Source organism: Entelurus aequoreus, linkage group LG23 (genome assembly GCF_033978785.1).
Source record: "Entelurus aequoreus isolate RoL-2023_Sb linkage group LG23, RoL_Eaeq_v1.1, whole genome shotgun sequence".
In the NCBI taxonomy this organism is placed as follows: Eukaryota; Metazoa; Chordata; class Actinopteri; order Syngnathiformes; family Syngnathidae; genus Entelurus; species Entelurus aequoreus.
In genome coordinates this window covers 30,049,468-30,073,490 of record NC_084753.1, presented here as the reverse complement: position 1 = coordinate 30,073,490, position 24,023 = coordinate 30,049,468, and the positions used below count along the sequence as shown (strand labels likewise).

Here is a 24,023-nt window from a genome sequence, read left to right as displayed (position 1 = left end):
TTACCTGCAGGGCAAACATTAGCTAACCAGAAGGCAATAACAATGTCAACAAAAAACACCTGCTTAAAAGATCTAAAACAAATGTCCCTGAGGAATGTAAGGTGGGAGTACTGTAATTACCTAACGTTACATTATTATTTTCCATAACAATTTAGCCCCCTCCACAATATTAACCCGACGTTAAAACAGAACTAGCTATTTATTGATTAGCAATTGCCAAATCATGTAACATTAGCTTAATGCTAAAAAGCCAGGTTACTATCACATTCTGTAAAAGACAAATAATTTCATGTAGGCTAACGTTACCTACCTGCTACCTCTGTCTTTCTCGTTTCTCCTCCTCTTCTTTTCTCTTTTTTCTTCCCTGGGCACCTGACAGTTTTGGCCGTTTTGACATCTTGTGTTGATTTTTTGATGTGGTAAGAGTCATGATACGGGAAGGGAGGGGCGCACCGTGCGGGGGGATGGGGGGGGGGGCGTAATGTTGTAACAAATAATATTTATATTAAAGAGGCTTTACTTTGCATTTTAATTAACGTGGGATTATTTTTTGTATTTAGAAATAATAGTACCAACATTTTTATTTTTTTTTCTCCAACATTTGTGGCACTGGCGTGGCGCCCCCTGATGGACGGCGCCCTTAGCATTTGCCTATACGGCCTATGCCACGGGCCGGCCCTGGTTGCCAATCAACCTATCCCCAGGTGCATGTCTTAAAAAAAAAAAAAATCATAATTAAAGACAAAAGTATTTTTTTATTTACTTTCCCTAAATGTCTAGAAGTATTTATATTCTCTTCATGTCATTATTCTCCTTCCAGCACTGTTGTTTTTAGGTTACAGAGTTTTTATCCAATCAGAATTCAGCTCGCTTATGTTGCCATGCTGTACCAAATCTGCCAGACGCCTTCAGATTCAGCAGTGCTGGCGTCCTTCGTTTAAAACTAAAATGTAATAAGAGGATAATTTATTATTATTATTATTATTATTATAAATAAAATAAATTGTCATTGATATTTTATTTATATTATTATATTATATTATTATTTATATATAAGATTATTAAATAAGAGGATCAATATGCATCTGATACTGTATCAATATTACCGATAGGAGATCAATATGCATCTGATACTGTATCAATATTACCGATAAGCGAGCAATATGCATATGATACTGTATCAATATTACCAATAAGAAGATCAATATGCATCTGATACTGTATTCATATGACCGATAAGAGGATCAATACTCATGTTATACTGTATCAATATTACTAATAAAATGATCAACATGCATCTGATACTGTATCAATATAACCGATAAGAAGATCAATACTGTATCAATATTACCGATAAGAGGATCAATATGCATCTGATACTGTATTAATGTTACCGATAAGAGGATCAATATGCATGTGATACTGTAACAATATTACCAGTAAGAGGATCAATATGCATGTGATACTGTATCAATATTAGCGGTAAGAGGATCAATACTGTATCAATATAACCGATAAGAGGATCAATATGCATCTGATACTGTAACAATATTACCAGTAAAAGGATCAATATGCATATAATACTGTTTCAAAATGACTAATTAGAGGATCAATATGCATATGATACTGTTTCAAAATTACTAATTAGAGGATCAATATGCATATGATACTGTTTCAAAATTACCAATAAGAGGATCAGAACTCACTTGCAGGTGTGTTTGATGAGAAAGACATTGAAGGTGTTAAATATAGATGAGTCACAGTAGATAGTGAAACCATTAGACAACATAACCTCGAGACTGTCTCCCACATTCACTTCCATCAAAGTGCTGTTGCTACCGCTGCCGTAGTAACACTGTGGTCATCCTGTCTTTGTCCTTCTTCTTACCGTAGTAACACTTTGACCATCTTGTCTTTGACCTTCTTCTTGCCGTAGTAACACTGTGACCATCTTGTCTTTGTCCTTCTTCTTGCCGTAATAACACTGTGACCATCTTGTCTTTGACCTTCTTCTTGCCGTAGTAACACTGTGACCATCTTGTCTTTGTCCTTCTTACCGTAGTAACACTGTGACCATCTTGTCTTTGTCCTTCTTGCTGTAGTAACACTGTGGTCATCCTGTCTTTGTCCTTCTTCTTGCCGTAGTAACACTGTGACCATCTTGTCTTTGTCCTTCTTGCTGTAGTAAAACTGTGGTCATCCTGTCTTTGTCCTTCTTCTTGCCGTAGTAACACTGTGACCATCTTGTCTTTGTCCTTCTTCTTGCCGTAGTAACACTGTGACCATCTTGTCTTTGTCCTTCTTCTTGTCGTAGTAACACTGTGACCATCTTGTCTTTGACCTTCTTCTTGCCGTAGTAACACTGTGGTCATCTTGTCTTTGTCCTTCTTCTTGCCGTAGTAACACTGTGACCATCTTGTCTTTGACCTTCTTCTTACCGTAGTAACACTGTGACCATCTTGTCTTTGTCCTTCTTGCCGTAGTAACACTGTGACCATCTTGTCTTTGTCCTTCTTCTTGCCGTAGTAACACTGTGACCATCTTGTCTTTGTCCTTCCTCTTGCCGTAGTAACACTGTGACCATCTTGTCTTTGTCCTTCTTCAACACACATGCGTACAGGCTAGAAGATGTTTTGCCACAGGTGAGGGTGACAAAGTAAATTCCCTTGATGGGGGCTGTGAAAACACCTGCAGGAGGACCATTATGCATTGTTAGTGGAGTTAGTGCCCCCTAGTGGTGCTGATTCAAAGAGCTGGGTCTTGTGTTTTAATAACAGCTGGTACTTGTGATCGCCTTTTATTTGCAGCTAAAAGTGACATGGCACAACGACATCCGCGGTACAGAGCCCACATAAGGGCAAGGAAAAACTCACAACCCAGTGGGATGTCGATGTGAATGACTATGAGAAACCTTGGAGAGGACCGCATATGTGGGTGACCCCCCCGCAAACCCTCTGTAGGGGAGACCGGATGCAATGGACGTCGAGTGGGTCTGACATAATATTGTGAAAGTCCAGTCCATAGTGGATCTAACATAATAGTGAGAGTCCAGTCCATAGTGGATCTAACATAATAGTGAGAGTCCAGTCCATAGTGGATCTAACATAATAGTGAGAGTCCAGTCCATAGTGGATCTAACATAATAGTGAGAGTCCAGTCCATAGTGGATCTAACATAATATTGTAAAAGTCCAGTCCATAGTGGATCTAACATAATAGTGAGAGTCCAGTCCATAGTGGATCTAACATAATAGTGAGAGTCCAGTCCATAGTGGATCTAACATAATATTGTAAAAGTCCAGTCCATAGTGGATCTAACATAATAGTGAGAGTCCAGTCCATAGTGGATCTAACATAATAGTGAATGTCCAGTCCATAGTGGATCTAACATAATAGTGAGAGTCCAGTCCATAGTGGGGCCAGCAAGAGACCATCTCAAGCGGAGACGGGTCAGCAGCGCAGAGATGTCCACAAACGATGCACGGGTCCCGACTCTGGACAGCCAGCACTTCATCCATGGCCACCGGACCTGTGTCCCCCCCCCCTCCACAAGGGAGAGGGGGACAGAAAAGAAATGGCAGATCAACTGGTCTAAAAAGGGGGTCTATTTTAAGGATAGAGTATACAAATGAGTTTTAAGATGGGACTTAAATGCTTCTGAGGTAGCATCTCCAACTGTTACAGGTAGGGCATTCCAGAGTACTGAAGCAAGTCCGTTTTTTTTTAATTTTTCGTAAGGGTCCCCCCTCAGGACATTTTAGCGAAAAAAAGTTTTCCAAAAAAATAAATTTTCCAGAAAAAAATGCATTTTCTGGTTTTGTCGGGACTCCTGATGACGTTTTGAGACATCTCCTACAACTACAGCACCAATATTGTGCTGCTGAAGCAAGTCCGTTTTTTTGAATTTTTCGGAAGGGTCCCCCTTACAACATTTTAGCAAAAAAAAGTTTTCCAAAAAATGCATTTTCTGCCATTTTCGGGTTTTGTCGGGACTCCTGATGACGTTTTGAGACATCTCCTACAACTACAGCATCCGAATTAAGCTGCTGAAGCAAGTCCGTTTTTTTGAATTTTTTTTTGCGGAAAAAAGTTTTCCCAAAAAAATGCATTTTCGGCCATTTTCGGGTTTTGTCGGGACTCCTGATGACGTTTTGAGACATCTCCTACAACTACAGCACCAGTATTGTGCTGCTGAAGCAAGTCCGTTTTTTTAAATTTTTCGTAAGGGTCCCCCCTTATGACATTTTAGCGAAAAAAAGTTTTCCAAAAAAATGCATTTTCTGCCATTTTCGGGTTTTGTCAGGACTCCTGATGACGTTTTGAGACATCTCCTACAACTACAGCATCCAAATTGTGCTGTTGAAACAAGTCCGTTTTTTTGAAAAAAATTTTGCGAAAAAAAGTTTTCACAAAAAAAGCATTTTATGCCATTTTTAAATTTTGTCGGGACTCCTGATGACGTTTTGAGACATCTCCTACAACTACAGCACCAGAATTGTGCTGCTAAAGCAAGTCCGTTTTTTGGAATTTTTACGACAGGGTCCCCCCTTACGACATTTTAGCAAAATATGTTTTTCGTAAAATATGCATTTTCTTACATTTTTAGTTTTTTTCAGGACTCCTGATGACGTTTTGAGACATCTCCTACAACTACAGCACCAGAATTATGCTGCTGAAGCAAGTCCGTTTTTTGGAATTTTTACGACAGGGTCCCCCCTTACGACATTTTAGCAAAAAATGTTTTCCGTAAAATATGCATTTTCTTACATTTACGGGTTTAGTCGGGACTCCTGATGACGTTTTGAGACATCTCCTACAACTACAGCACCAGAATTGTGCTGCTGAAGCAAGTCCGTTTTTTGGAATTTTTACGACAAGGTCCCCCCTTACGACATTTTAGCAAAAAATGTTTTCCGTAACATATGCATTTTCTTACATTTTCTTACATTTACGGGTTTAGTCGGGACTCCTGATGACGTTTTGAGACATCTCCTACAACTACAGCACCAGAATTGTGCTGCTGAAGCAAGTCCGTTTTTTGGAATTTTTACGACATTTTAGCAAAAAATGTTTTTCTTAAAATATGCATTTTCATACATTTTCTTACATTTTTAGGTTTTGTCGGGACTCCTGATGACGTTTTGAGACATCTCCTACAACTACAGCACCAGAATTGTACTGCTGAAGCAAGTCCGTTTTTTGGAATTTTTACGACAGGGCCCTTACGACATTTTAGCAAAAAATGTTTTTTGTAAAATATGCATTTTCTTACATTTTCTTACATTTACGGGTTTAGTCGGGACCCCTGATGAAATTTTGAGACATCTCCTACAACTACAGCACCAGAATTGTGCTGCTGAAGCAAGTCCGTTTTTTGAATTTTTTTTTGTGAAAAAAAGTTTTCCAAAAAAAGCATTTTATGCCATTTTTAGGTTTTGTAGGGACTTCTGATGACGTTTTAATACATCTCCTACAACTACAGCACCAGAATTGTGCTGCTGAAGCAAGTCAGTTTTTTGGAATTTTTACGACAGGGTCCCCCCTTACGACATTTTAGCAAAAAATGTTTTTCGTAAAAAATGCATTTTCTTACATTTTCTTACATTTACGGGTTTAGTCGGGACTCCTGATGACGTTTTGAGACATCTCCTAAAAACTACAGCACCAGAATTGTGCTGCTGAAGCAAGTCCGTTTTTTGGAATTTTTTTTTGTAAAAAAAAAGTTTTCCCAAAAAAAGCATTTTATGCCATTTTTAGGTTTTGTAGGGACTCCTGATGATGTTTTGAGACATCTCCTACAACTACAGCACCAGAATTGTACTGCTGAAGCAAGTCCGTTTTTTGGCATTTTTACGACAGGGTCCCCCCTTACGACATTTTAGCAAAAAATGTTTTTCTTAAAAAATGCATTTTCTTACATTTTCTTACATTTACGGGTTTAGTCGGGACTCCTGATGACGTTTTGAGACATCTCCTACAACTACAGCACCAGAATTGTGCTGCTGAAGCAAGTCCGTTTTTTGGAATTTTTTTTACGACATTTTTCAAAATATTTTTTTTCCGTAAAATATGCATTTTCTTCTAATTTCTTCCATTTTCGGGTTTAGTCGGGACTCCTGATGACGTTTTGAGACATCTTCTACAACTACAGCACCAGAATATTGCTGCTGAAGCAAGTCCGTTTTTTGGAAAATTTTTTTGTAAAAACAAAAATTTACCAAAAAAAGCATTTTATGCCATTTTTAGGTTTTGTAGGGACTCCTGATGACGTTTTGAGACATCTCCTACAACTACAGCACCAGAATTGTGCTGCTGAAGCAAGTCTGTTTTTTGAATTTTTTTTTGTAAAAAAAAAGTTTTCCCAAAAAAAGCATTTCATGCCATTTTTAGGTTTTGTAGGGACTCCTGATGACGTTTTGAGACATCTCCTACAACTACAGCACCAGAATTGTACTGCTGAAGCAAGTCAGTTTTTTGGCATTTTTACGACAGGGTCCCCCCTTACGACATTTTAGCAAAACATGTTTTTCTTAAAAAATGCATTTTCTTACATTTTCTTACATTTACGGGTTTAGTCGGGACTCCTGATGACGTTTTGAGACATCTCCTACAACTACCGCACCAGAATTGTGCTGCTGAAGCAAGTCTGTTTTTTGAATTTTTTTTTGTGAAAAAAAGTTTCCCAAAAAAAGCATTTTATGCCATTTTTAGGTTTTGTAGGGACTCCTGATGATGTTTTGAGACATCTCCTACAACTACAGCACCAGAATTGTGCTGCTGAAGCAAGTCTGTTTTTTGAATTTTTTTTTGTAAAAAAAAAGTTTTCCCAAAAAAAGCATTTCATGCCATTTTTAGGTTTTGTAGGGACTCCTGATGACGTTTTGAGACATCTCCTACAACTACAGCACCAGAATTGTACTGCTGAAGCAAGTCAGTTTTTTGGCATTTTTACGACAGGGTCAACCCTTACGACATTTTAGCAAAACATGTTTTTCTTAAAAAATGCATTTTCTTACATTTTCTTACATTTACGGGTTTAGTCGGGACTCCTGATGACGTTTTGAGACATCTCCTACAACTACAGCACCAGAATTGTGCTGCTGAAGCAAGTCCGTTTTATGGAATTTTTTTTACGACATTTTGCAAAATATTTTTTTTCCGTAAAATATGCATTTTCTTCTAATTTCTTCCATTTTCGGGTTTAGTCGGGACTCCTGATGACGTTTTGAGACATCTTCTACAACTACAGCACCAGAATATTGCTGCTGAAGCAAGTCCGTTTTTTGGAATTTTTTTTTGTAAAAACAAAAATTTACCAAAAAAAGCATTTTATGCCATTTTTAGGTTTTGTAGGGACTCCTGATGACGTTTTGAGACATCTCCTACAACTACAGCACCAGAATTGTGCTGCTGAAGCAAGTCTGTTTTTTGGAATTTTTTTTTGTAAAAAAAAAGTTTTCCCAAAAAAAGCATTTTATGCCATTTTTAGGTTTTGTAGGGACTCCTGATGACGTTTTGAGACATCTCCTACAACTACAACACCAGAATTGTACTGCTGAAGCAAGTCCGTTTTTTGGCATTTTTACGACAGGGTCCCCCCTTACGACATTTTAGCAAAAAATGTTTTTCTTAAAAAATGCATTTTCTTACATTTTCTTACATTTACGGGTTTAGTCGGGACTCCTGATGACGTTTTGAGACATCTCCTACAACTACAGCACCAGAATTGTGCTGCTGAAGCAAGTCCGTTTTTTGGAAAAATTTTTTGTAAAAAAAAAGTTTTCCCAAAAAAAGCATTTTATGCCATTTTTAGGTTTTGTAGGGACTCCTGATGACGTTTTGAGAAATCTCCTACAACTACAGCACCAGAATTGTACTGCTGAAGCAAGTCCGTTTTTTGGCATTTTTACGACAGGGTCCCCCCTTACGACATTTTAGCAAAAAATGTTTTTCGTAAAAAATGCATTTTCTTACATTTTCTTACATTTACGGGTTTAGTCGGGACTCCTGATGACGTTTTGAGACATCTCCTACAACTACAGCACCAGAATTGTGCTGCTGAAGCAAGTCTGTTTTTTTAATTTTTTTTTGTAAAAAAAAAGTTTTCCCAAAAAAAGCATTTTATGCCATTTTTAGGTTTTGTAGGGACTCCTGATGACGTTTTGAGACATCTCCTACAACTACAGCACCAGAATTGTACTGCTGAAGCAAGTCGGTTTTTTGGCATTTTTACGACAGGGTCCCCCCTTACGACGTTTTAGCAAAAAATGTTTTTCGTAAAAAATGCATTTTCTTACATTTTCTTACATTTACGGGTTTAGTCGGGACTCCTGATGACGTTTTGAGACATCTCCTACAACTACAGCACCAGAATTGTGCTGCTGAAGCATGTCCGGTTTTTGGAAAAAAAATTTGTAAAAAAAAAGTTTTCCCAAAAAAAGCATTTTATGCCATTTTTAGGTTTTGTAGGGACTCCTGATGACGTTTTGAGACATCTCCTACAACTACAGCACCAGAATTGTACTGCTGAAGCAAGTCGGTTTTTTGGCATTTTTACGACAGGGTCCCCCCTTACGACATTTTAGCAAAAAATGTTTTTCTTAAAAAATGCATTTTCTTACATTTTCTTACATTTACGGGTTTAGTCGGGACTCCTGATGACGTTTTGAGACATCTCCTACAACTACAGCACCAGAATTGTGCTGCTGAAGCAAGTCCGTTTTTTGGAAAAAATTTTTGTAAAAAAAAAGTTTTCCCAAAAAAAGCATTTTATGCCATTTTTAGGTTTTGTAGGGACTCCTGATGACGTTTTGAGAAATCTCCTACAACTACAGCACCAGAATTGTACTGCTGAAGCAAGTCCGTTTTTTGGCATTTTTACGACAGGGTCCCCCCTTACGACATTTTAGCAAAAAATGTTTTTCGTAAAAAATGCATTTTCTTACATTTTCTTACATTTACGGGTTTAGTCGGGACTCCTGATGACGTTTTGAGACATCTCCTACAACTACAGCACCAGAATTGTGCTGCTGAAGCAAGTCTGTTTTTTTAATTTTTTTTTGTAAAAAAAAAGTTTTCCCAAAAAAAGCATTTTATGCCATTTTTAGGTTTTGTAGGGACTCCTGATGACGTTTTGAGACATCTCCTACAACTACAGCACCAGAATTGTACTGCTGAAGCAAGTCGGTTTTTTGGCATTTTTACGACAGGGTCCCCCCTTACGACGTTTTAGCAAAAAATGTTTTTCGTAAAAAATGCATTTTCTTACATTTTCTTACATTTACGGGTTTAGTCGGGACTCCTGATGACGTTTTGAGACATCTCCTACAACTACAGCACCAGAATTGTGCTGCTGAAGCATGTCCGGTTTTTGGAAAAAAAATTTGTAAAAAAAAAGTTTTCCCAAAAAAAGCATTTTATGCCATTTTTAGGTTTTGTAGGGACTCCTGATGACGTTTTGAGACATCTCCTACAACTACAGCACCAGAATTGTACTGCTGAAGCAAGTCGGTTTTTTGGCATTTTTACGACAGGGTCCCCCCTTACGACATTTTAGCAAAAAATGTTTTTCGTAAAAAATGCATTTTCTTACATTTACGGGTTTAGTCGGGACTCCTGATGACGTTTTGAGACATCTCCTACAACTACAGCACCAGAATTGTGCTGCTGAAGCAAGTCCGTTTTTTGGAAATTTTTTTTGTAAAAAAAAAGTTTTCCCAAAAAAAGCATTTTATGACATTTTTTGGTTTTGTAGGGACTCCTGATGACGTTTTGAGACATCTCCTACAACTACAGCACCAGAATTGTACTGCTGAAGCAAGTCAGTTTTTTGGCATTTTTACGACAGGGTCCCCCCTTACGACATTTTAGCAAAAAATGTTTTTCGTAAAAAATGCATTTTCTTACATTTTCTTACATTTACGGGTTTAGTCGGGACTCCTGATGACGTTTTGAGACATCTCCTACAACTACAGCACCAGAATTGTGCTGCTGAAGCAAGTCTGTTTTTTGAAAAAATTTTTATAAAAAAAAAGTTTTCCCAAAAAAGCATTTTATGCCATTTTTAGGTTTTGTAGGGACTCCTGATGACGTTTTGAGACATCTCCTACAACTACAGCACCAGAATTGTACTGCTGAAGCAAGTCGGTTTTTTGGCATTTTTACGACAGGGTCCCCCCTTACGACGTTTTAGCAAAAAATGTTTTTCGTAAAAAATGCATTTTCTTACATTTTCTTACATTTACGGGTTTAGTCGGGACTCCTGATGACGTTTTGAGACATCTCCTACAACTACAGCACCAGAATTGTGCTGCTGAAGCAAGTCCGTTTTTTGGAATTTTTTTTTGTAAAAAAAAAGTTTTCCCAAAAAAAGCATTTTATGCCATTTTTAGGTTTTGTAGGGACTCCTGATGACGTTTTGAGACATCTCCTACAACTACAGCACCAGAATTGTACTGCTGAAGCAAGTCGGTTTTTTGGCATTTTTACGACAGGGTCCCCCCTTACGACATTTTAGCAAAAAATGTTTTTCGTAAAAAATGCATTTTCTTACATTTACGGGTTTAGTCGGGACTCCTGATGACGTTTTGAGACATCTCCTACAACTACAGCACCAGAATTGTGCTGCTGAAGCAAGTCTGTTTTTTGAATTTTTTTTTGTAAAAAAAAAGTTTTCCCAAAAAAAGCATTTCATGCCATTTTTAGGTTTTGTAGGGACTCCTGATGACGTTTTGAGACATCTCCTACAACTACAGCACCAGAATTGTGCTGCTGAAGCAAGTCAGTTTTTTGGAATTTTTACGGCAGGGTCCCCCCTTACGACATTTTAGCAAAAAATGTTTTTCTTAAAAAATGCATTTTCTTACATTTACGGGTTTAGTCGGGACTCCTGATGACGTTTTGAGACATCTCCTACAACTACAGCACCAGAATTGTGCTGCTGAAGCAAGTCCGTTTTTTGGAATTTTTTTTTGTAAAAAAAAAGTTTTCCCAAAAAAAGCATTTTATGCCATTTTTAGGTTTTGTAGGGACTCCTGATGACGTTTTGAGACATTTCCTACAACTACAGCACCAGAATTGTACTGCTGAAGCAAGTCCGTTTTTTGGCATTTTTACGACAGGGTCCCCCCTTACGACATTTTAGCAAAAAATGTTTTTCTTAAAAACTGCATTTTCTTACATTTTCTTACATTTACGGGTTTAGTCGGGACTCCTGATGACGTTTTGAGACATCTCCTACAACTACAGCACCAGAATTGTGCTGCTGAAGCATGTCCGTTTTTTGGAAAAAAATTTTGTAAAAAAAAAGTTTTCCCAAAAAAAGCATTTTATGCCATTTTTAGGTTTTGTAGGGACTCCTGATGACGTTTTGAGACATCTCCTACAACTACAGCACCAGAATTGTACTGCTGAAGCAAGTCGGTTTTAGCGAAAAAATTTTTTCTTAAAAAATGCATTTTCTTACATTTTCTTACATTTACGGGTTTAGTCGGGACTCCTGATGACGTTTTGAGACATCTCCTACAACTACAGCACCAGAATTGTGCTGCTGAAGCAAGTCCGTTTTTTGGAATTTTTTTTTGTAAAAAAAAAGTTTTCCCAAAAAAAGCATTTTATGCCATTTTTAGGTTTTGTAGGGACTCCTGATGACGTTTTGAGACATCTCCTACAACTACAGCACCAGAATTGTACTGCTGAAGCAAGTCGGTTTTAGCGAAAAAATTTTTTCTTAAAAAATGCATTTTCTTACATTTTCTTACATTTACGGGTTTAGTCGGGACTCCTGATGACGTTTTGAGACATCTCCTACAACTACAGCACCAGAATTGTGCTGCTGAAGCAAGTCCGTTTTTTGGAATTTTTTTTTGTAAAAAAAAAGTTTTCCCAAAAAAAGCATTTTATGCCATTTTTAGGTTTTGTAAGGACTCCTGATGACGTTTTGAGACATCTCCTACAACTACAGCACCAGAATTGTACTGCTGAAGCAAGTCCGTTTTTTGGCATTTTTACGACAGGGTCCCCCCTTACGACATTTTAGCAAAAAATGTTTTTCGTAAAAAATGCATTTTCTTACATTTTCTTACATTTACGGGTTTAGTCGGGACTCCTGATGACGTTTTGAGACATCTCCTACAACTACAGCACCAGAATTGTGCTGCTGAAGCAAGTCTGTTTTTTGAAATTTTTTTTATAAAAAAAAAGTTTTCCCAAAAAAAGCATTTTATGCCATTTTTAGGTTTTGTAGGGACTCCTGATGACGTTTTGAGACATCTCCTACAACTACAGCACCAGAATTGTACTGCTGAAGCAAGTCGGTTTTTTGGCATTTTTACGACAGGGTCCCCCCTTACGACGTTTTAGCAAAAAATGTTTTTCGTAAAAAATGCATTTTCTTACATTTTCTTACATTTACGGGTTTAGTCGGGACTCCTGATGACGTTTTGAGACATCTCCTACAACTACAGCACCAGAATTGTGCTGCTGAAGCAAGTCCGTTTTTTGGAATTTTTTTTTGTAAAAAAAAAGTTTTCCCAAAAAAAGCATTTTATGCCATTTTTAGGTTTTGTAGGGACTCCTGATGACGTTTTGAGACATCTCCTACAACTACAGCACCAGAATTGTACTGCTGAAGCAAGTCGGTTTTTTGGCATTTTTACGACAGGGTCCCCCCTTACGAGGTTTTAGCAAAAAATGTTTTTCGTAAAAAATGCATTTTCTTACATTTTCTTACATTTACGGGTTTAGTCGGGACTCCTGATGACGTTTTGAGACATCTCCTACAACTACAGCACCAGAATTGTGCTGCTGAAGCATGTCCGGTTTTTGGAAAAAAAATTTGTAAAAAAAAAGTTTTCCCAAAAAAAGCATTTTATGCCATTTTTAGGTTTTGTAGGGACTCCTGATGACGTTTTGAGACATCTCCTACAACTACAGCACCAGAATTGTACTGCTGAAGCAAGTCGGTTTTTTGGCATTTTTACGACAGGGTCCCCCCTTACGACATTTTAGCAAAAAATGTTTTTCGTAAAAAATGCATTTTCTTACATTTACGGGTTTAGTCGGGACTCCTGATGACGTTTTGAGACATCTCCTACAACTACAGCACCAGAATTGTGCTGCTGAAGCAAGTCCGTTTTTTGGAATTTTTTTTTGTAAAAAAAAAGTTTTCCCAAAAAAAGCATTTTATGCCATTTTTAGGTTTTGTAGGGACTCCTGATGACGTTTTGAGACATCTCCTACAACTACAGCACCGGAATTGTACTGCTGAAGCAAGTCGGTTTTTTGGCATTTTTACGACAGGGTCCCCCCTTACGACATTTTAGCAAAAAATGTTTTTCTTAAAAAATGCATTTTCTTACATTTTCGGGTTTAGTCGGGACTCCTGATGACGTTTTGAGACATCTCCTACAACTACAGCACCAGAATTGTGCTGCTGAAGCAAGTCCGTTTTTTGGAATTTTTTTTTGTAAAAAAAAAGTTTTCCCAAAAAAAGCATTTTATGCCATTTTTAGGTTTTGTAGGGACTCCTGATGACGTTTTGAGACATCTCCTACAACTACAGCACCAGAATTGTACTGCTGAAGCAAGTCCGTTTTTTGGCATTTTTACGACAGGGTCCCCCCTTACGACATTTTAGCAAAAAATGTTTTTCGTAAAAAATGCATTTTCTTACATTTTCTTACATTTACGGGTTTAGTCGGGACTCCTGATGACGTTTTGAGACATCTCCTACAACTACAGCACCAGAATTGTGCTGCTGAAGCAAGTCTGTTTTTTGAAAAATTTTTTATAAAAAAAAAGGTTTCCCAAAAAAAGCATTTTATGCCATTTTTAGGTTTTGTAGGGACTCCTGATGACGTTTTGAGACATCTCCTACAACTACAGCACCAGAATTGTACTGCTGAAGCAAGTCGGTTTTTTGGCATTTTTACGACAGGGTCCCCCCTTACGACGTTTTAGAAAAAAATGTTTTTCGTAAAAAATGCATTTTCTTACATTTTCTTACATTTACGGGTTTAGTCGGGACTCCTGATGACGTTTCGAGACATCTCCTACAACTACAGCACCAGAATTGTGCTGCTGAAGCAAGTCCGTTTTTTGGAATTTTTTTTTGTAAAAAAAAAGTTTTCCCAAAAAAAGCATTTTATGCCATTTTTAGGTTTTGTAGGGACTCCTGATGACGCTTTGAGACATCTCCTACAACTACAGCACCAGAATTGTACTGCTGAAGCAAGTCGGTTTTTTGGCATTTTTACGACAGGGTCCCCCCTTACGACATTTTAGCAAAAAATGTTTTTCGTAAAAAATGCATTTTCTTACATTTACGGGTTTAGTCGGGACTCCTGATGACGTTTTGAGACATCTCCTACAACTACAGCACCAGAATTGTGCTGCTGAAGCAAGTCTTTTTTTTGAATTTTTTTTTGTGAAAAAAAGTTTTCCAAAAAAAGCATTTTATGCCATTTTTAGGTTTTGTAGGGACTTCTGATGACGTTTTAATACATCTCCTACAACTACAGCACCAGAATTGTGCTGCTGAAGAAAGTCAGTTTTTTGGAATTTTTACGACAGGGTCCCCCCTTACGACATTTTAGCAAAAAATATTTTTCGTAAAAAATGCATTTTCTTACATTTTCTTACATTTACGGGTTTAGTCGGGACTCCTGATGACGTTTTGAGACATCTCCTAAAAACTACAGCACCAGAATTGTGCTGCTGAAGCAAGTCCGTTTTTTGGAATTTTTTTTTGTAAAAAAAAAGTTTTCCCAAAAAAAGCATTTTATGCCATTTTTAGGTTTTGTAGGGACTCCTGATGATGTTTTGAGACATCTCCTACAACTACAGCACCAGAATTGTGCTGCTGAAGCAAGTCCGTTTTTTGGAATTTTTTTTACGACATTTTGCAAAATATTTTTTTTCCGTAAAATATGCATTTTCTTCTAATTTCTTCCATTTTCGGGTTTAGTCGGGACTCCTGATGACGTTTTGAGACATCTTCTACAACTACAGCACCAGAATATTGCTGCTGAAGCAAGTCCGTTTTTTGGAATTTTTTTTTGTAAAAACAAAAATTTACCAAAAAAAGCATTTTATGCCATTTTTAGGTTTTGTAGGGACTCCTGATGACGTTTTGAGACATCTCCTACAACTACAGCACCAGAATTGTACTGCTGAAGCAAGTCAGTTTTTTGGCATTTTTACGACAGGGTCCCCCCTTACGACATTTTAGCAAAACATGTTTTTCTTAAAAAATGCATTTTCTTACATTTTCTTACATTTACGGGTTTAGTCGGGACTCCTGATGACGTTTTGAGACATCTCCTACAACTACAGCACCAGAATTGTGCTACTGAAGCAAGTCCGTTTTTTGGAATTTTTACGACATTTTAGCAAAAAATGTTTTTCTGAAAATATGCATTTTCATACATTTTCTTACATTTTTAGGTTTTGTCGGGACTCCTGATGACGTTTTGAGACATCTCCTACAACTACAGCACCAGAATTGGGCTGCTGAAGCAAGTCCGTCTTTTGGAATTTTTACGACAGGGCCCATACGACATTTTAGCAAAAAATGTTTTTTGTAAAATATGCATTTTCTTACATTTTCTTACATTTACGGGTTTAGTCGGGACTCCTGATGACGTTTTGAGACATCTCCTACAACTACAGCACCAGAATTGTGCTGCTGAAGCAAGTCCGTTTTTTGAAATTTTTTATGTGAAAAAAAGTTTTCCCAAAAAAAGCATTTTATAACATTTTTAGGTTTTCTAGGGACTCCTGATGACGTTTTGAGACATCTCCTACAACTACAGCACCAGAATTGTGCTGCTGAAGCAAGTCTTTTTTTTGAATTTTTTTTTGTGAAAAAAAGTTTTCCAAAAAAAGCATTTTATGCCATTTTTAGGTTTTGTAGGGACTTCTGATGACGTTTTAATACATCTCCTACAACTACAGCACCAGAATTGTGCTGCTGAAGCAAGTCAGTTTTTTGGAATTTTTACGACAGGGTCCCCCCTTACGACATTTTAGCAAAAAATGTTTTTCGTAAAAAATGCATTTTCTTACATTTTCTTACATTTACGGGTTTAGTCGGGACTCCTGATGACGTTTTGAGACATCTCCTAAAAACTACAGCACCAGAATTGTGCTGCTGAAGCAAGTCCGTTTTTTGGAATTTTTTTTTGTAAAAAAAAAGTTTTCCCAAAAAAAGCATTTTATGCCATTTTTAGGTTTTGTAGGGACTCCTGATGATGTTTTGAGACATCTCCTACAACTACAGCACCAGAATTGTACTGCTGAAGCAAGTCCGTTTTTTGGCATTTTTACGACAGGGTACCCCCTTACGACATTTTAGCAAAAAATGTTTTTCTTAAAAAATGCATTTTCTTACATTTTCTTACATTTACGGGTTTAGTCGGGACTCCTGATGACGTTTTGAGACATCTCCTACAACTACAGCACCAGAATTGTGCTGCTGAAGCAAGTCCGTTTTTTGGAATTTTTTTTACGACATTTTGCAAAATATTTTTTTTCCGTAAAATATGCATTTTCTTCTAATTTCTTCCATTTTCGGGTTTAGTCGGGACTCCTGATGACGTTTTGAGACATCTTCTACAACTACAGCACCAGAATATTGCTGCTGAAGCAAGTCCGTTTTTTGGAATTTTTTTTTGTAAAAACAAAAATTTACCAAAAAAAGCATTTTATGCCATTTTTAGGTTTTGTAGGGACTCCTGATGACGTTTTGAGACATCTCCTACAACTACAGCACCAGAATTGTGCTGCTGAAGCAAGTCTGTTTTTTGAATTTTTTTTTGTAAAAAAAAAGTTTTCCCAAAAAAAGCATTTCATGCCATTTTTAGGTTTTGTAGGGACTCCTGATGACGTTTTGAGACATCTCCTACAACTACAGCACCAGAATTGTACTGCTGAAGCAAGTCAGTTTTTTGGCATTTTTACGACAGGGTCCCCCCTTACGACATTTTAGCAAAACATGTTTTTCTTAAAAAATGCATTTTCTTACATTTTCTTACATTTACGGGTTTAGTCTGGACTCCTGATGACGTTTTGAGACATCTCCTACAACTACAGCACCAGAATTGTGCTGCTGAAGCAAGTCTGTTTTTTGAATTTTTTTTTGTGAAAAAAAGTTTCCCAAAAAAAGCATTTTATGCCATTTTTAGGTTTTGTAGGGACTCCTGATGATGTTTTGAGACATCTCCTACAACTACAGCACCAGAATTGTACTGCTGAAGCAAGTCCGTTTTTTGGCATTTTTACGACAGGGTCCCCCCTTACGACATTTTAGCAAAAAATGTTTTTCTTAAAAAATGCATTTTCTTACATTTTCTTACATTTACGGGTTTAGTCGGGACTCCTGATGACGTTTTGAGACATCTCCTACAACTACAGCACCAGAATTGTGCTGCTGAAGCAAGTCCGTTTTTTGGAATTTTTTTTTGTAAAAAAAAAGTTTTCCCAAAAAAAGCATTTTATGCCATTTTTAGGTTTTGTAGGGACTCCTGATGACGTTTTGAGACATCTCCTACAACTACAGCACCAGAATTGTACTGCTGAAGCAAGTCGGTTTTTTGGCATTTTTACGACAGGGTCCCTCCCCCCTTACGACATTTTAGCAAAAAATGTTTTTCTTAAAAAATGCATTTTCTTACATTTTCTTACATTTACGGGTTTAGTCGGGACTCCTGATGACGTTTTGAGACATCTCCTACAACTACAGCACCAGAATTGTGCTGCTGAAGCAAGTCCGTTTTATGGAATTTTTTTTACGACATTTTGCAAAATATTTTTTTTCCGTAAAATATGCATTTTCTTCTAATTTCTTCCATTTTCGGGTTTAGTCGGGACTCCTGATGACGTTTTGAGACATCTTCTACAACTACAGCACCAGAATATTGCTGCTGAAGCAAGTCCGTTTTTTGGAATTTTTTTTTGTAAAAACAAAAATTTACCAAAAAAAGCATTTTATGCCATTTTTAGGTTTTGTAGGGACTCCTGATGACGTTTTGAGACATCTCCTACAACTACAGCACCAGAATTGTGCTGCTGAAGCAAGTCTGTTTTTTGAATTTTTTTTTGTAAAAAAAAAGTTTTCCCAAAAAAAGCATTTCATGCCATTTTTAGGTTTTGTAGGGACTCCTGATGACGTTTTGAGACATCTCCTACAACTACAGCACCAGAATTGTACTGCTGAAGCAAGTCAGTTTTTTGGCATTTTTACGACAGGGTCCCCCTTACGACATTTTAGCAAAACATGTTTTTCTTAAAAAATGCATTTTCTTACATTTTCTTACATTTACGGGTTTAGTCGGGACTCCTGATGACGTTTTGAGACATCTCCTACAACTACAGCACCAGAATTGTGCTGCTGAAGCAAGTCTGTTTTTTGAATTTTTTTTTGTAAAAAAAAAGTTTTCCCAAAAAAAGCATTTTATGCCATTTTTAGGTTTTGTAGGGACTCCTGATGACGTTTTAAGACATCTCCTACAACTACAGCACCAGAATTGTGCTGCTGAAGCAAGTACGTTTTTTGGCATTTTTACGACAGGGTCCCCCCTTACGACATTTTAGCAAAACATGTTTTTCTTAAAAAATGCATTTTCTTACATTTTCTTACATTTACGGGTTTAGTCGGGACTCCTGATGACGTTTTGAGACATCTCCTACAACTACAGCACCAGAATTGTGCTGCTGAAGCAAGTCTGTTTTTTGAATTTTTTTTTGTAAAAAAAAAGTTTTCCCAAAAAAAGCATTTTATGCCATTTTTAGGTTTTGTAGGGACTCCTGATGACGTTTTGAGACATCTCCTACAACTACAGCACCAGAATTGTGCTGCTGAAGCAAGTCAGTTTTTTGGAATTTTTACGACATTTTAGCAAAAAATGTTTTTCTTAAAAAATGCATTTTCTTACATTTACGGGTTTAGTCGGGACTCCTGATGACGTTTTGAGACATCTCCTACAACTACAGCACCAGAATTGTGCTGCTGAAGCAAGTCCGTTTTTTGGAAAAAATTTTTGTAAAAAAAAAAGTTTTCCCAAAAAAAGCATTTTATGCCATTTTTAGGTTTTGTAGGGACTCCTGATGACGTTTTGAGACATCTCCTACAACTACAGCACCAGAATTGTACTGCTGAAGCAAGTCCGTTTTTTGGCATTTTCACGACAGGGTCCCCCCTTACGACATTTTAGCAAAAAATGTTTTTCTTAAAAAATGCATTTTCTTACATTTTCTTACATTTACGGGTTTAGTCGGGACTCCTGATGACGTTTTGAGACATCTCCTACAACTACAGCACCAGAATTGTGCTGCTGAAGCATGTCCGTTTTTTGGAAAAAATTTTTGTAAAAAAAAAGTTTTCCCAAAAAAAGCATTTTATGCCATTTTTAGGTTTTGTAGGGACTCCTGATGACGTTTTGAGACATCTCCTACAACTACAGCACCAGAATTGTACTGCTGAAGCAAGTCGGTTTTTTGGCATTTTTACGACAGGGTCCCCCCTTACGACATTTTAGCAAAAAATGTTTTTCGTAAAAAATGCATTTTCTTACATTTACGGGTTTAGTCGGGACTCCTGATGACGTTTTGAGACATCTCCTACAACTACAGCACCAGAATTGTGCTGCTGAAGCAAGTCTGTTTTTTGAAAAAAATTTTGTAAAAAAAAAGTTTTCCCAAAAAAAGCATTTTATGCCATTTTTAGGTTTTGTAGGGTCTCCTGATGACGTTTTAAGACATCTCCTACAACTACAGCACCAGAATTGTGCTGCTGAAGCAAGTCAGTTTTTTGGAATTTTTACGACAGGGTCCCCCCTTACGACATTTTAGCAAAAAATGTTTTTCGTAAAAAATGCATTTTCTTACATTTACGGGTTTAGTTGGGAATCCTGATGACGTTTTGAGACATCTCCTACAACTACAGCACCAGAATTGTGCTGCTGAAGCAAGTCTGTTTTTTGAATTTTTTTTTGTAAAAAAAAAGTTTTCCCAAAAAAAGCATTTTATGCCATTTTTAGGTTTTGTACGGACTCCTGATGACGTTTTAAGACATCTCCTACAACTACAGCACCAGAATTGTGCTGCTGAAGCATGTCCGTTTTTTGGAAAAAAATTTTGTAAAAAAAAAGTTTTCCCAAAAAAAGCATTTTATGCCATTTTTAGGTTTTGTAGGGACTCCTGATGACGTTTTGAGACATCTCCTACAACTACAGCACCGGAATTGTACTGCTGAAGCAAGTCGGTTTTTTGGCATTTTTACGACAGGGTCCCCCCTTACGACATTTTAGCAAAAAATGTTTTTCTTAAAAAATGCATTTTCTTACATTTTCTTACATTTACGGGTTTAGTCGGGACTCCTGATGACGTTTTGAGACATCTCCTACAACTACAGCACCAGAATTGTGCTGCTGAAGCAAGTCCGTTTTTTGGAATTTTTTTTTGTAAAAAAAAAGTTTTCCCAAAAAAAGCATTTTATGCCATTTTTAGGTTTTGTAGGGACTCCTGATGACGTTTTGAGACATCTCCTACAACTACAGCACCAGAATTGTACTGCTGAAGCAAGTCCGTTTTTTGGCATTTTTACGACAGGGTCCCCCCTTACGACATTTTAGCAAAAAATGTTTTTCGTAAAAAATGCATTTTCTTACATTTTCTTACATTTACGGGTTTAGTCGGGACTCCTGATGACGTTTTGAGACATCTCCTACAACTACAGCACCAGAATTGTGCTGCTGAAGCAAGTCTGTTTTTTGAAAATTTTTTTATAAAAAAAAAGGTTTCCCAAAAAAAGCATTTTATGCCATTTTTAGGTTTTGTAGGGACTCCTGATGACGTTTTGAGACATCTCCTACAACTACAGCACCAGAATTGTACTGCTGAAGCAAGTCGGTTTTTTGGCATTTTTACGACAGGGTCCCCCCTTACGACGTTTTAGAAAAAAATGTTTTTCGTAAAAAATGCATTTTCTTACATTTTCTTACATTTACGGGTTTAGTCGGGACTCCTGATGACGTTTCGAGACATCTCCTACAACTACAGCACCAGAATTGTGCTGCTGAAGCAAGTCCGTTTTTTGGAATTTTTTTTTGTAAAAAAAAAGTTTTCCCAAAAAAAGCATTTTATGCCATTTTTAGGTTTTGTAGGGACTCCTGATGACGCTTTGAGACATCTCCTACAACTACAGCACCAGAATTGTACTGCTGAAGCAAGTCGGTTTTTTGGCATTTTTACGACAAGGTCCCCCCTTACGACATTTTAGCAAAAAATGTTTTTCGTAAAAAATGCATTTTCTTACATTTACGGGTTTAGTCGGGACTCCTGATGACGTTTTGAGACATCTCCTACAACTACAGCACCAGAATTGTGCTGCTGAAGCAAGTCTGTTTTTTGAATTTTTTTTTGTAAATAAAAAGTTTTCCCAAAAAAAGCATTTCATGCCATTTTTAGGTTTTGTAGGGACTCCTGATGACGTTTTGAGACATCTCCTACAACTACAGCACCAGAATTGTGCTGCTGAAGCAAGTCTTTTTTTTGAATTTTTTTTTGTGAAAAAAAGTTTTCCAAAAAAAGCATTTTATGCCATTTTTAGGTTTTGTAGGGACTTCTGATGACGTTTTAATACATCTCCTACAACTACAGCACCAGAATTGTGCTGCTGAAGCAAGTCCGTTTTTTGGAATTTTTTTTACGACATTTTGCAAAATATTTTTTTTCCGTAAAATATGCATTTTCTTCTAATTTCTTCCATTTTCGGGTTTAGTCGGGACTCCTGATGACGTTTTGAGACATCTTCTACAACTACAGCACCAGAATATTGCTGCTGAAGCAAGTCCGTTTTTTGGAATTTTTTTTTGTAAAAACAAAAATTTACCAAAAAAAGCATTTTATGCCATTTTTAGGTTTTGTAGGGACTCCTGATGACGTTTTGAGACATCTCCTACAACTACAGCACCAGAATTGTACTGCTGAAGCAAGTCAGTTTTTTGGCATTTTTACGACAGGGTCCCCCCTTACGACATTTTAGCAAAACATGTTTTTCTTAAAAAATGCATTTTCTTACATTTTCTTACATTTACGGGTTTAGTCGGGACTCCTGATGACGTTTTGAGACATCTCCTACAACTACAGCACCAGAATTGTGCTACTGAAGCAAGTCCGTTTTTTGGAATTTTTACGACATTTTAGCAAAAAATGTTTTTCTGAAAATATGCATTTTCATACATTTTCTTACATTTTTAGGTTTTGTCGGGACTCCTGATGACGTTTTGAGACATCTCCTACAACTACAGCACCAGAATTGGGCTGCTGAAGCAAGTCCGTCTTTTGGAATTTTTACGACAGGGCCCATACGACATTTTAGCAAAAAATGTTTTTTGTAAAATATGCATTTTCTTACATTTTCTTACATTTACGGGTTTAGTCGGGACCCCTGATGAAATTTTGAGACATCTCCTACAACTACAGCACCAGAATTGTGCTGCTGAAGCAAGTCCGTTTTTTGAAATTTTTTTTGTGAAAAAAAGTTTTCCCAAAAAAAGCATTTTATAACATTTTTAGGTTTTCTAGGGACTCCTGATGACGTTTTAAGACATCTCCTACAACTACAGCACCAGAATTGTGCTGCTGAAGCAAGTCTTTTTTTTGAATTTTTTTTTGTGAAAAAAAGTTTTCCAAAAAAAGCATTTTATGCCATTTTTAGGTTTTGTAGGGACTTCTGATGACGTTTTAATACATCTCCTACAACTACAGCACCAGAATTGTGCTGCTGAAGCAAGTCAGTTTTTTGGAATTTTTACGACAGGGTCCCCCCTTTCGACATTTTAGCAAAAAATGTTTTTCGTAAAAAATGCATTTTCTTACATTTTCTTACATTTACGGGTTTAGTCGGGACTCCTGATGACGTTTTGAGACATCTCCTAAAAACTACAGCACCAGAATTGTGCTGCTGAAGCAAGTCCGTTTTTTGGAATTTTTTTTTGTAAAAAAAAAGTTTTCCCAAAAAAAGCATTTTATGCCATTTTTAGGTTTTGTAGGGACTCCTGATGATGTTTTGAGACATCTCCTACAACTACAGCACCAGAATTGTACTGCTGAAGCAAGTCCGTTTTTTGGCATTTTTACGACAGGGTCCCCCCTTACGACATTTTAGCAAAAAATGTTTTTCTTAAAAAATGCATTTTCTTACATTTTCTTACATTTACGGGTTTAGTCGGGACTCCTGATGACGTTTTGAGACATCTCCTACAACTACAGCACCAGAATTGTGCTGCTGAAGCAAGTCCGTTTTTTGGAATTTTTTTTACGACATTTTGCAAAATATTTTTTTTCCGTAAAATATGCATTTTCTTCTAATTTCTTCCATTTTCGGGTTTAGTCGGGACTCCTGATGACGTTTTGAGACATCTTCTACAACTACAGCACCAGAATATTGCTGCTGAAGCAAGTCCGTTTTTTGGAATTTTTTTTTGTAAAAACAAAAATTTACCAAAAAAAGCATTTTATGCCATTTTTAGGTTTTGTAGGGACTCCTGATGACGTTTTGAGACATCTCCTACAACTACAGCACCAGAATTGTGCTGCTGAAGCAAGTCTGTTTTTTGAATTTTTTTTTGTAAAAAAAAAGTTTTCCCAAAAAAAGCATTTCATGCCATTTTTAGGTTTTGTAGGGACTCCTGATGACGTTTTGAGACATCTCCTACAACTACAGCACCAGAATTGTACTGCTGAAGCAAGTCAGTTTTTTGGCATTTTTACGACAGGGTCCCCCCTTACGACATTTTAGCAAAACATGTTTTTCTTAAAAAATGCATTTTCTTACATTTTCTTACATTTACGGGTTTAGTCGGGACTCCTGATGACGTTTTGAGACATCTCCTACAACTACAGCACCAGAATTGTGCTGCTGAAGCAAGTCCGTTTTTTGGAATTTTTTTTTGTAAAAAAAAAGTTTTCCCAAAAAAAGCATTTTATGCCATTTTTAGGTTTTGTAGGGACTCCTGATGACGT

At 37.0% G+C, this 24,023-nt stretch overlaps 1 long non-coding RNA gene across 2 annotated transcripts in view; it reads right to left on the bottom strand.

The window, feature by feature from the left end:
* Positions 1 to 1,452: 1,452 nt before the first annotated feature.
* LOC133641134 (uncharacterized) overlaps positions 1,453 to 24,023 on the bottom strand; it is a 185,490-nt gene continuing 162,919 nt past the window's right edge. For both annotated transcript variants that reach the window (XR_009824258.1, XR_009824257.1), the window contains exon 4: positions 1,453 to 2,688. This is a non-coding gene — a long non-coding RNA (uncharacterized LOC133641134). The remainder of the gene's footprint in view (positions 2,689 to 24,023) is intronic.